Genomic DNA, 14,620 nt, shown 5'->3' on the forward strand with positions numbered 1-14,620 from the left:
CTCCACATTATGGGGCTACATCCGTGTATATTTATTGCCATCTGTGCTCATTCTGGATGTTCTTAAAGGTACATCAGGCAGGGTTCCTCTGACCCATTTTACAGCAAACTCATCTACACTGAGATTCCCTTTGTGGTCAGAGGAGAGATATAGGTATTTCCAGGGCATAATTTCTCTCTTTTGGTAGCATATCTTCAGAATAGATGATACAGCTCCCTGGCAGCACCTGCTTCTTTCCAGCTACTGGAGAGGAAGCGTAGGTGACAGGCTCAAATGCAGATATCTGCACTGTAAACATCAAGGGTGAGGATTCAGCTCACCCTGATTTTAGGGTGTTAGGGTCCTGCATGCACTACAGGAGGTTTTAATTGCCCCAAGCAGCCTCCCACAGGACCCCCAAACACGCACCCTGGACCCCTTGTGCCAGGGGCTGCGTGTGAGCTCAGACCCTGGTGCCCAGTCGTGCCCAAGCTATGTTGTAGGTGTACCTGTGCCCCCCCCGCCATCCCCTGCTCATCCTGACTTGCTCCCTGGACTCCCCACATTAACTTCACTCCTGACTGCTTGCCTGCTGCTCCCCTCTGAAGGGCTTGATTCAGTCACCTCAGCTCCGGTGCCATTTGATGTTGGATATCCTGCTTAGACTTGAGCTGCTGCTCCAGTAGCTTCCCACAGGTCCTCCACCAGCCCCGCGGGGACGTCACAGCCACCCAAAGGGGTCTGAAATGGTGTCAGACACTGATGGGCAGGCAGCTGGACTGTGCCTCAGGTGTCTAAAGCATAAGTGTCTGCATGGGAGCAAGGTGTCTGAGCTCTTGGTACAGTCAGTAAGGATCTAGACCATATAGTTAGCGGAGTCTGGAGAGCAATTTGTCTGACCAAGTGTTGGGGTTTACCTCAGGAGGAGGAGAGTAGCTTGCTAGGCTCCACTGACCGTATGGGCTCAGTCTTCCTTGGCTGCCGTGGGAGTTTAGGCTGTATCTCGCATCCAGGCACTATAATTTAGGCAAGCTAAATGCCACCCATGGTGACTAAAAAGAGCAGAAATAAATACATTTATGAGAAAAATATGAAAATGATCACTCTTTGTGTTAAACATTATGATTTTCATCTGAGAAGTATAGAAAGGCAAAAGCTTTGTGGAGATTTATGGTTCAGTCTCTGTGTCTGTACATGCAATCACACACTCCCAGTATATTATACTATATTATATACACTGTCACCAAACATATCCTTTGTTTATAGTCATATGGATTTACAAACACTCCCTGGAAGAACAAGGATACACTCATTGTATACAAGATATGCTTTGCTTCTGTAAACTATAAATCTGGAAATATAAATAATAATTTTGGATATTTTGTGTATGGTTTTCTGCATTTTGTGATTCTCTCTCTACAACGAGTAAATTAAAATATTGCTGGTATATAATTATGATCTCTTTTTGCCCAGTCTCCTCTGCTCAGTTCTATGGTATTGTTATATGCACCTCTGTTGCCATAGAAATGATTGATATGTCCAATCACAGCATTCTTGCCATACCCTTGCCTCTACATATTATGTATCTTGCTCTTTAAACCAGACTCTCACTTGGCTTTTTGATATTTTGGGTTATGCTCTGCAGAGAAAAAAAAAATATGAAAGGAAACTTTGGCTTTCAGAAGGCTGAAACTAATCCAAAAGACAAAGTAACATTTAATATTGTGAATCTCTATGATCTTACTGTAAGTCTTGTGACATTTGGTGCTTTTATTAACCCCTGACCCTGGCAAGCGATGACTTTGTGAGAATCTTAGCATCTTCTCACGCAAAACAAGTATTTGCATTGTTTAAAGCTTCGTACCCATGGAACTTGAAAAGGCAAAAGCAAATTTAAAGAGTTGCCTTTTTTGGTGCGTGCTGATTTTAGGGGGAATGAATTCTGATTTTTGCAGATTTGGGTTTCCCTCTCAAGAAAGCAGGAGAGAAAAATAACTACTCAAGCTATTCTTTGACATGACTCAATGACTAGCGGTCAGGTTGACCAATTTAATTTTGCTTCACATGGTTCAAAACTTAGTAATGCAGGCTGGCTACTTCCAGACTCGGATGTTCATTCCACAGCAGTTTATCACCCTAAGAAATACCCTGGGGCCACCTGGTCTTCCTTTCCGCTGGCTTCGCCTTCCCCCCCAGCAGTGCCTGGAGGGTTATGGCAGCAGGCAGACCTCCCCTTCCCCTGCCTCTGGACAAGAAGCTTTTTTTTTTTTTTTAATTCCTTTGCCCAGAGCCCCATGAAGGCCCCTACGCAGTTCCCCATACATCCTCTATACAGGAGAGAGGGCTTTCTGTTCATCTAAGCCATTTGCAACACGTGAGTGCTTTCAGCTCGGAGCAAAGGAAACCAACACAAGCCGGGTCAGGAAACCAACACAAGCTGGGTCTTGGGAAAGGGGCTGCATGGCTTTGCACCCCCTGCTACCTCCTATTGAGATACTCAGCGTTTGGTCCAAGTCCCGAAGGATGCTCTAGGAACAGGGCGACCCAGCCAGCAACAAAAAGGGCTTTCAGTGCAATTCAGGCGAGACATGGACAGACCACAGAGCTGCCACTAAACCTCTTTCTCAACATCTTGCCTTGTTTTTTGGGGCTTGTAGCCTGATGTTGCCTGTAATATCTATTTCTAGCAAATGCCACTAGGTGGCTCAAGATTGAATCCACTACGGGCAACAGCTTTCAGTGGGATGTGTGGGGGGAGGAATTTGGGAATTATCCTTGGGTGGTGAGCACCACCCTCATCGCTTCTGTAATTTTCAGATCTTGGTTGCAGATGCTGGAGGAGGCAAAGGGGCATCCCAGCAAACCCTCTGAAATGGGAACGAGCTCATTCTCATTTCTCACGTGAAATGAAACACTGGGAGTTTTCTCTTGATTTATTCCTTGAGAATTGGGACAAGTCATAGCCTGGGGCCTAGTAGTCTTCCCTGGAATACCAGTCACGCTTCCCCCCCCCCTCCCCCCCCCCCCCGCTAAAAGAAAAAAAGTGTATTCTTCTTCTCTTTTAAGCTCTATCAAAGGCAATTGTTACCATCATTAAGGGCTTATTTTGACCTGAGTTTGTCTTGAGAACACATCATGGATGAGAGGTCTGAGTCCAATGTACTGGCGGAGAGAAGAGCTTTCACGGGCCCAGCACATGACAAGGGTGATCCCCACAAGGATCGCTTTTATGGCTGCCACCCTTCTGACCTCTTTTCCAGGGGTGCCCTGAAGGAATTGATTACTCCCCGTTTCTCACTTCCCTCCATATTCAACCTCTGTGTTTTCCTCCCATTCCTGTTTGCCCTTATTCCAGGGTGCTCCTTGGGTTGCCCTTCCCTCCATGTGTGGGACTTCACGTGTTTTCCCACAGTGGGAGGTCTGCAGGCATCTCTTTTCCTCCTCTCCCAGACAGTGCAATTCCACATCCCAGGAGGACTGCGGTCCCTCTTCCCTTTCCCTCACTGATACTTTTTCTGGGCATCAAATCTGCAGTTCGGCGCGCGCATCCCCTGTGGCGGTGGTGGCAGCCCGGGCATCTCCCACCGCTCTGTCCTGCCTGCCATCCTGAGCTGCTCCAGCTGCCTGGAGGGGCACCCGAGAGGATGCTGTGGCCAAGAGCTGGGAGGAGCAGGGAAGCGGGATGCACAGCTCAGCCCTCCCCAGAAAACCTCGCCCTGCTCCCTGGGGAGGCCAGGGCCGAGTTTGTCAGGGTGTCAACACCTCAAAGGCAAGGAGGAGGAGGGGGAGGGAGGAGATAGAGGAATTGTTGAGCAAGAAGGTGCAAGTGGGTGCCATCAGCCAGTTGTTTGAACTATAAACAATTGCAGAGATGCTGGAAGCTGTGGCAATGCTAAACAGTCAGCCCATCCCCCTCCTGTGGTGTTTCCATTCCCCTTTCCCTCCCTCACAGTCAACAGGGTTTTGGCCAGCGATACCTTCCCTGACATTTTGGATTTGATTAGAAAGCAACACATATCCTATGACACGCAGGCAGGCGAGCACAGAAACACTGTCAAGTCAAGCGTATGGTCTCACAAGCCCTGACAACAAGTCAAATATATCCCTCCCCCCCCCCCTTCACGGGCCTTAAAAATTCCTCATGTAGGGCCTGAGACAGCAAAGGTGAGTAAAACCAAAGGGCTCGCCCCGCTCTGCAGGGGAGCGTGGGGAGATTTCATTTGGCTTCTCCAGGGCAGCTACTGGAGCTCCCGCTAACCATCGACAAACTAGATGCTTGTTTTAGTGTAAAAATATACTTCTTCTGAACTTTGCTTTTGTTGAGAGAAAAGGGATGAAAAATGAATTCATAAGCCCCACCTAAAGCCTCTTCCTCAGAGTTGGCTCTGCCTCAGCTTCTCTCCCCACAAACACTACCTGCCTCCCCCACAGAGGGCTCCTCCTGTCTTCCTCATTTTTAGGGTGGAGGCTAATAAGCCTCCCCAGCCCTGGTAAGTCAGGATTAATTAACCTGCAGATCCCTGCAGGCTTCCAACACCTGCTAACTGAGAGAATCCAGCCAGTCTCTCACGGTGCTTTTTTTGCACACAGCAAGCTTTAGCACCTGGAATAAAGGAAGATTACAAGCTCTGGCTTTGCCTGGGTGCTTTACAATGAAGCGGGGGGGGGGGGGAAGGCAAAAATAAGAAGAAAGAATATTTTGTAGGGTCTGTTTTCTTTCTTTCTTTCTTTTTTCTTTTTTTTTTTTTTTAATTTAGACCAGCAACCTCTTTTGCATGGGAGGGGCATCTGCTAGCAAGCAGCTCTGTTTCATGCCATTACCACCTTTCTGAGGGTGGGGGAGGCACTTTTAGGTGAGTCCTGCCTCTCTGCTAATGGGCACCCCTCTCTCCTGGCTGGTGGCTGCCATCTGTGGCAAATGTTGTAGTGCATGTAGTCAGTCACCGTGCGATGCAGTTATCTGATGCAACAGCTCTCTAGGGACTGATTTAGGACCACTATAGTAAGGACAGTTGGAGCTAATTGGATTTTTTTTTTCCCAACCTGGGTTTCCAGATGTGACAGGGCAGCATTGCTTTATTAACCCAGCCGAGTTCATCCATGCTCCCTGTTACAGAGGAAGGGATTTCTTTTTTTTTCTTGTGTTGAATCACAGCTTAGTGGGGGTTGTTTCCTGCTGGTTCCTGAACAAGAGCCAAGCGGCCTTCCTTGCCTGCTGGAATTTTACAGCACGCACTGAGCAGGGGTGCCACCCTGCTGAACACTGGCATTTTTTATTTCAGCGAACACTTTTTGTTATCTCCACTAGTAACTGACTCATTTCAGTGGACTGGGCAAACCAGAAAAAAAAGTTTCTGGGCAACGTTCTTCAGTGACTCATTCAGGTGGATAAAGCTTTTACAAATGTCCCCTCGTAGCTAACAGGACATTGGCAAATAGCATGTGTGCAGAAGAATTAAGATGGTGTTTTGCTGGCTCCCCTATCGCAAGAGCCTCCGCCACTCTGTCTGTGAATTGCCACCACCCAGCCCTTCCTTGCCCAGGTGCTCAGCTCTGCCTTGGTGCCAGCTTTGGTGCTCTCTGGGTCCTCACCGCAGCCATTTCATCACCCTAACCGGATAAAAACACCGAGCTGTTTTCTGCTAGTGCTTTGGCACAACACCTACCAGGCCATGAGGGAGGAGATGGGCCCACCTGGTTGGGAAGACGTTAGACCACTGTGGAGCCGCAGCCTCGGTTCATCTGCCAGTGCCGCTCACCCACCATGAGTTCTTTTTCACAGCGCCTTTCTGAGAGAGATGAGAAATAAAGGCCCAAGGGGAGATGAAATGACCTGCTGAAGGTCGTAATACAACAAACCTAGCTTCTCTCACAAGTTTTGCTGGAGTGTTGTACCAAAACATCAAAAAAATGACTTGTATGCTATATTTGTTTAGATAATCCTATGTTTTAGATAATGGACAGCTTGGCCCCTATGCACTGTGATCCACTCATAGGGCAAAGGAGTGTGTTTCAGAGAGCAGAAATTATTTTCTGTCATGGCCATTGATCCTTTGTATTCTGCACTTTTTCCCTGAGGATATCCACAGGAATAAGTGCTCCATCTTTATCTGTCCTGAAGATCTTTAGGAGAGACTGAAGGCTTGCTAGTACCATGCACAGTATCACTTCAAAGCCAGGATGGAGAACACCCTTCAGATCAGCGTGGTAAATCTCTGTTCTTCACAGTCCAGGCAAGGGTGGTGAGGGCCCCTTCCAACCCAAATGGCTCCAGCAGGATCCTATGCTTGAAAGGACTCTCCAGCCACCTGCAAACAGCCATGGCAGCGGCCTTGATAAATGTGGCTCTGGGTCAGGAAGGACCACAGGCAATGCCATCTGCATAAATGCTTCATGCCCTTGGAGACCCTATACCTGTGGACACACCTGCTTGTGCCTGGCCACCACTTTCTCCCCTCTTCACACTTTACCTCTCTTCTTTTTTTTACCCCATCTGCCAGCAACAGGGCAAATCTCCTTTTGTAGGGAGAGCAGCTGCCCCTTCCTTACCACCCACCCATCAACCACAAGATCTTTTCCAACCTAAATGATTCTATGATTCTATATAGCTCTTCTTTCAGTAGCAACTGAAGGCTAGTACCAGAATAGTGGTTCTCCTTATGAACTCCCTACCTGCCCTCCCCCACACACAGTTTCCCCGTGAAGCATCCTCCCTAGCATGCTGTACTTGGCTTGCCTAAAGGCTGCAGCTTTTTAACTAGAAGACATGCTCCTGGCATTCCTGGGAAGCAAATTACACTCATGCTGGCAGCTGCCCTCTGCCCTTGTCTATTGCAATAGCTCAAGATGATGCCAGCAGCCCCTGGGCTGCATTAGGAAGAGGGTCGCCAGCAGGTCGAGGGAGGTGATTATTCCCATTTGTTCAGCACTGGTAGACACATCAGGGGTGCTGGGTCCACTTCTGGGCTCCCCAGTACAACACAGACAGGAACTTACTGCAGCAAGTCAGCGAAGGGCCATGAAGATGATAAAGGGACTGGAGCATCTGACATAGGAGAGCTGAGAGAGCTGGGATTGCTCAGCCTGGAGAAGAGAAGCCTCAGGGGGGATCTGATCCATGTGTATGAATACCCAATGGCGCGACTACAGAAGATGAAGTCAGACGCTAACTGGTGCCCAGTAAAAGAACAAGAGGCAATTGGCATAAATGGAAATACAAGAAATATCATTTCAACATAAAAAACCCCCCACACTTTGTTACTAAAAGGGTGACCACCCAGACAGGTTGTGGAGTCTCCATCCTTGGAGATACTCAAACCCCAGCTGTATGTGGTCCTGAGCAACCTGCACTAGCTGACCCCTGATCAGGGATCGGACCAGACAATTCCCAGAGGCGCCTCCCAGCCTTAACCATTCTGTGATCCTGCTTGCTGATCCTCATGTCCTGCGGTCAAGTCCCACTACCCTTACTTGTATTTTCCCTCAACCATCTTGATGGTGTTTGGCACTCCTGGGTGAAGGGACAAATTAGCCCTTTTGCAGCAGATACTCAGAGACACCTGAGCAGTTGACAAATGCACACCTGATATGGGAGTAGATGAGGAAAAAAGTCTTTCCATAGGGTGTTAAGTCCAGACAAGGCATGTGGGATTCATCCCATCTAACTCTGGACATTTGCAGTATAACCATTTATGCCTGAGTTATGTATCTAGACTCCCTTCAGAGTCAATACAGAGAAATAAGCATATCTAGAAAGTGATTCATGTGACCTGTTTTACACGAGATGAATCATGCCCAAGAAGTGCCTTTTTTTCTCTGCTATTATGAAGAGAGAGAGAGATGTGAAGAGGTCAAGTTTGGACTTCTACACTGTAGACATCTTACAGCATTTAGGATGATTCCCACCTCTGATAGAAGTCTATCTGTTATTGCCTGGAGTAAATTTTTACACACCATAAAATGCAGTCAAATTTCCTGAACATCTCTTCGCCTACAAATAGGACTAAACAAACAGACAACTGAAAAGGACAGGCAAACCCCAGAGCGCTGGAGATTAAAGATTTATACAAGCAATCTAGGGGCAGCTTTATTATTCCAACAGTGCATATTTTAGGGGTACAGCTCAAGGGCACTTTGAGTAATGGGACCTCGTCTACTACACTGGGCCAAAGTCAAGGGCCGCAAACCCTACAGATTCCTTGTGTGGCTGGGCTCCTCAGCCCTGAGTCCAGGGGAGTCTAGGGAACTGATTACTTGATTAGTCCATGCTACTGTCTCTGGGGTGAACAGAGGAGAGCTGTGGAAAGCTGCAGGCAGGACAAGATGGCCCAGTAAGGGATATCTTAGATCCTCCTTTGCAATTGTTAGTCCAGATTCCTTTGCATGCGTCCATCAACAGGATCTCACTGGGGCAGAAGATCTTCACCTCATCACGCTGTTGATTGAACTTTCTTACTCATAAACTATCCCTGGCCTGCAATGACAAGCAGCAAGGAGGTAATGTACGTCCTTGGCAGTGATAGGCCCTATGCTGGAGCGTCAAATGCTTGAAGAGCACTGCAAGATGACACGAGCTGTCTTGTTTTGTCTTTTGAAATATGATGAGGCAACATAGCATAAAACTGTTATGCCTTTTTGCACTGGCTGGCACGCATTTGGACAGCATCTGGACACAAGACTGTTCAAACTTGGCAGAGGTGGTTTGGCTATGCAGCATGATGCATGCACATGCTATAGGAAGCCAGATTGCATAAACAGACTATGGTGGTATGGATGCTGGGGTGCAGTGTGGTCCTGGGTGCCTTAGACAGTCAGTCTAGGAGCTTGACCTTAATGTTGCTGCAAGGGTCCTGTGAAAAGGCCAGATTTCATCAGGCAAGTCATCTTTGGGCAAGATGCTTAGCCCTGGGATTTTTCAAGGGAAGCCACAACTTTTAGAGATCTGCATGCATTTTGGGCTGTTAGGATTGTAGAAAAAGAATGGTTTGAGAAAGAGTACATAAAGTCAACTGCCAAGAAAAATGACATGCAAAGTGTGAATGAAAATAGTTTGTCTCAAGTTAGGTACCCCAAATCACAAATTAGTTCCTGGTAGAAAAGAACCTGGGACCTCCAATTTCTCAGCATTTTTTTAAAGACAATAATCCTTTTTTCTCTAAAGTGCTCAGAGATGTCAGGTAACTATGTAAGATTTAAGTGATATTAAGTGTAGATATTAGCTGTTGTCCTGTAAAATGTAGTATGCAAACATGTTGGAAACTGCTGTGTGATGCAGGGAGAAGGTTCATATTTAAATATAATTTTATACCTTGTCAGTGTAAAATTTCATCATCAAAAAATTGTAAAGTGTTTCCATCCTACGTTATTTTGGTGGTGAGAGGACAGTGACTAACTTTACAAAATGCTTGGAATGCCTGACTCTAAGGTAACTGCCTTTTATTTTCCTCCTTATAATTCTGCGGAGGTCAAGAAGGTTCCAGCTGCAGAGGTTTTTACCCCAACCTTGTGAAGATTCAAGTGCAAGGGAGAACTAGTTTGGTGAGCTGATGTTCATCCTCAATGAGCAGAATTTCAGATCCTGAAGTTAGTGTAAAGGTATCCTTTCTCTCCTGGAGGAAATCAAGGACTTGATCAGCAAGAGAACTGTGGGCAGGGTTGGAGTACATCTGGCAGTGTCCTGGGGAACTCTGCAAAGCGCTCTTGCCAAGTACTTAGGATCTGATCTGGGGGAACGCCCTTCAGAAGCTCGCATTTGCATGCCATTAACGTCCCACCGCCTTCAGCACTTAAGCTGTCTTCTGAACTGGGACTTTATCCTGTGGTGTACGCCTTCATCTCATCATTTGTCCCTATGTATTTACACCTAGCCCAAGTAACGGCTCCAGTCTGGGCTTGTGAGAGGAGGGAACAATAACGATCAAAGCAGCAGACAAAGTTTTCAAGTGCTGTTGGGAAACTGTGTGCTGTTTTTCTATTCTTTGTACAAATTTTCCCACTTTTTCCATTTCAGAGCTAATTGAGCTAAGGGCAAATTGCCTATTCACCATTGCCTAACAGCATACTTGTTTCTGATGATGACTGCTTATGATAAATACATCAGTCTTAAAGGGGAGAAGTTGGTCAACAGAGCTTCCATGCAGTTTCACAAGAAGAGCTACACTAATTCACAGCAGGTAAGTATCTGTCCCCTTGACTTCACTTTGCTAGTCAAATGGGTAAATGACTTCCAAAGCATGCAGGACTGCACAGCTGAAAATCTTAAAAACTGGCATTGCATGAAAGAGCATTGACCGGCTGCATGGGATTCATCACACCAGCCCGAGGTGTCTTCAGTGCAGGCTTCAGCGTCCAAACTCACCATGCCTTCTTCATAGTCAGTGCTAAGATACCGTTCCTCTGAGCCATTTTAGCTGTCTGTTTCAGGATGGGATGAACCGTACCCTGGAGGTGCTTATTTCTTTGTGTCAGCTGTTGAAGGAAGCTTAGGTGATCGGCTTAGATATAGGCATGCAAAATGGACAGGTGAATCCCACATGTTTTATCCGGAGATGATAGCTCTCTGTAGACCCTCTTTATTCAGTGTTTCTGTTACGACCAGAAGATCCCTAAAAGCCTCCACATTTCAGAAGATAAAATAATAGTATTGATTAGGAAGTTCTTCACTAACAGTTACACTGAGGAGCTTTACCAAACTGCTGTGTCACAGCATCCCTGATAATTGGCTTACTTAAAACCAGATCACAGAAGGTAAATGTATCATTCAGAAGAGCCACGTGGTAAATCAACAAGATCCAAAAGAAAAGAAAAGGACAGAAAATGCCCTTTCAAGCCAAATGGTAGCTAAAATACTTTGCCTTACATCAAAACCCAGCAATGCCCCATAACATTCAACCTTTTACTATATTTTGATGACAACATTTTGTTTAAAAAAACAATACCTGGAGGATTACATTGTGTCAATCACCGGCCCAAGGGTGACTAATACTTTTCATTTCAACATCTATTATGACCAGTGGGTGTCTTTTGTTAAATTATATGCTGCATGGTGATGCCTAAAGGCTTTGTCTCTTCCCACGGACCTTTCCCTGGCATTTCTATTGACATGTCAGCAGCAGTTCCATGAGATCTTGGCTTTGCTGTCGGAGCTAACGTAAGAAGTTGCCAATGCCATTTCACCATTTCAGTCTCCCATGTGCTCCTCTTTGCCGGCATGGCCTCCTTGGTGATGCCACTGCAGTTGTCTGTGGGGTCATGCCAGAAATCAGCACTGATTCACCCTAAAAATCACTTCTTCTGGGGGACTGTTATTTTTAAGCCGATGTGCGGCTCAGCCCTGCAAACCCTTGTTCTGGCAACAGGAGCTGCCCATGGAGAGGGCAGCGCTCTGCAGTGTGAAGCCAGGTACGAGGCACCAGGGAAAGGAGGAGTGGGAACATTTTAAGTTAGCTTCACCGACAAAGTCAGAGTTTCATGAAATTGTGGCCTCTGTGGACCTCATGCTGTATAAAATGAAAGGGAAACTTAAACCAATTAAGCCTGTGTATTAATTGTGGAAATCCTTATGTGGTATCATTTTTGTTCTAAGTTTCCTTCAACAGCACTGAAGTTTTTAATTTTTCATTTGAAAGGACAGTTAATTCTCACCTATGCTTTTTTTTTCCCTTTCTTTTGCATTTTGGTGATAATTCAGTCTTCATTTTTAGGGTTACTTTCAAAACATAACTCCCTACTCATTGTAAAATATAACACAAAATGAAAATCCCTTCAACATTCAAATAAAAGTCACTTGGAAACTGAAGAAGAAAGCTTTCAAAGGGCAGGCTTCAGTAGCCTTAATGTTTATTTAAAATATATGCTTTACACTTTAATTTCAATTTCTATAATTTACCTCACTTAAGCCATAGTCCTCAAAGATTTATGAATTCACAGGGAGTTTGCACAATGCATGAAGTTCAACACGGGGATAAGTTCGCAGTATTAAAGGCAGCTGTACTAGACCAGGGACTATGGGAATTTATGCTTTCACAGCTTTCTTGCAGAAGCCCACTGTTGGTAGAACTGCATTGGCTTCATTCTGGTAATGCGATGACTTCTGTACCAACTCAGGCCACGGTTACAGGTTGGTTATTACCAGATCTGTGGGCTTGTTGGGATCACCTTGCTCTGGGTCATATGTAAGCAGACAACAATGTTCTTTCCGTTCAGTTAGCCCAAGTATACAGAAATATTTCTGTGCCAGCTTTATGCTTTTTTTACCAAGTTTAAGCTGACTACAGGGGGATTGACAGTACCTGCTCCATCAGAAGAGGTTCTGGGACAAAATGACTCCTTCAGAATTTTTTGAATACATTTGAATTGACAGAGTAAATTCATACAGGTTCAGTGCTTTGCATCCTGCCACTGTGGCATTTCTGACTCAGTACATGGCATATCAAGACTATGTTCAGGGCCATGCCAAAACAAGGCCTAAGTTCTTGAGAAGTAATCCCCATCTATCTCCTCAAGAGCCTGGTAGGCTTGCAGACTCAGCTTGAACTGTGTTTATATAAGCTGGAGGTTTATGAAAGAGCAACCCAGCCACCTCCATGCTCACTGCTTTGCTTGTTTCTGTTCTTTCACCACACTCTGAGCATAACTGAGCTGGATAAACCAAACCAAAATCTGAAAACAAGAGTTATTTCTAATTCTCATCTCTCTGATCATATGGCTCTGCAAGTAAAGGCATCAGCACAACCACAAAGACAGCACAGTGACAGGAAATGAAGACCAGGAGGAAAAGCACAGGACACATGCCCATGTGCTTGGTGGAGAAAGGTTGGGAGGTCCTTACACAAGCACTGCCTGTAGAGAAACGCCTGCAGAGCCACAGCCACCGTCACGTTGGTAGAGCAGCTTTTCTTATTCCAGGGCACAAATGTGACATGAGCAGGTTGTCTCTCTGCCTTGCTCGTCATCTTGAAGCACGGATCTCAGAAACTCTGGGTGAGCATCCCCAGGTGCCCCTCGGTGAGACAAGGCACATCAAGACAAACGTGAGGAGGGACAATACTCCCCAAGGAGTTCTGACTCAGACAGGGAGGAAAAAGTTTGATCATAGCCACTACACATATGGCTCAGGGCCCTGTATAGGAGATGAAATAAGTGTCACAGCTGGGTCATGGGAAGATAACTACAAGCCAGCTTAGCTGCAAGGAGAGATAGCCTGTGACAGCCAGCCACACTCGGTAATTGCATGCTTTGTGTGATAGATAGCAGGACTAGAAACAGCTAGCTTGTTAAAACTTAGAGCATGGGCAGTGTCCAAAAACATACCCGGGATCTTCTCAATTAGCCCAAGCATGCGACAGTATTTTTATGCCAGGTTTATGCATTTTTGCCAGCTTCAAGCCTGGCTGCAGGACTGACAATTCCCAGTCTGATAGGAAGTGCGAGATCCTGGGCTATGCTGCGAATTCAGTCTGGGAAGATCAATTAGGGATGTGGAGTCAGCGAAAGACCGCAGCAGCATGAAATCACCCTTCCTTGTCCTGTTCTGTTCCAGGGACGGGAACACAGCGGAGGCTGTGGCTCCACGGATGTAAATCTTGTGTGGGCATGTTTAGAACCAGATTCAAAATGCCCCAGCTAGGTGATGCAAATTGCTGAACTTTACTCTGCTGGTTCGGATTTGTTCACGGATTTCTCTGGGAGCGCATTGTCCTGGCAAACTTCATACCATTTCAGCTATCAGCTTCTCATGTCCTACAGCTTTAGATGGACCAGGTACCATCTTTCTTCACCACAGCCAGCATAAAAGCATAAAGATGATATAAACACCATATTATGTTATTTTCATAAGAACTTTGTCATATGTCCATTCGTGATCTGGATCAAGTTAGATCTGCTGGGTTCTCCAGTACTGCACAGGTGTGATATTAATTATTACAGGACTAAGGCTAACTTGCTCCCTAGGCTATACTGCAATGCCATTTGATGTAACTCTTTCACCCCAAAACCACTCTTATGACATAGTTTCACGATACCTAGATCTCTGTGCAATAACAACTTGAGGACTTCCTGCTCCCACATTACTGCCCACCACTCCTTCAAAGCAGGGTGTTAATAAGAGGTAAAGCAAAGCCTGCAAAAAATAAAGAAAAAATGTGTTTTCTTTTTTGTGAAGATCAGCCCAGCTATCTGACCACAATGCAGGGGAGCTGTACTAGCGCAGCTGAAAGAACAGCACAGATGTGGAGCCTGGCAGGGGATGGGGGAAGGTGGGCACCTCTAAAGTGCTGAGAATGCTGATAGTACTGTGCCTTCCCGCCCGGTACAGAGCAGCTGTGGAAAGTGCTCTGCCGCTCTTTGCCACTCTTCCCGCGCTAGCGGCATTGCTATATTTAGGCAGTCCCTGTGTTTCAGGACTCCTTTCAATCCAGTCCCTGATCTGCTAACAGAGGAAGCCAGGGGGTGGACAGCGATGGCCTCAAAGCTGGTGGAAAGCTGCTCCTTTTGGGCCCTGTGCAGGTTGGTGTCACCTACAGCAACATCTATGCATGCTTCCCTGCGCTCGGGTCCAGCTCCATGCCTGAGCCTTGCCTGCATGTCAGGATGAGGGTAACCCATCGGTCCGGGAGGCAGTGCAGTATGCTGGGGAGGGTGG

The sequence above is a fragment of the Aptenodytes patagonicus genome, chromosome 1 (assembly GCF_965638725.1).
Source record: "Aptenodytes patagonicus chromosome 1, bAptPat1.pri.cur, whole genome shotgun sequence".
NCBI classification, from domain to species: Eukaryota; Metazoa; Chordata; class Aves; order Sphenisciformes; family Spheniscidae; genus Aptenodytes; species Aptenodytes patagonicus.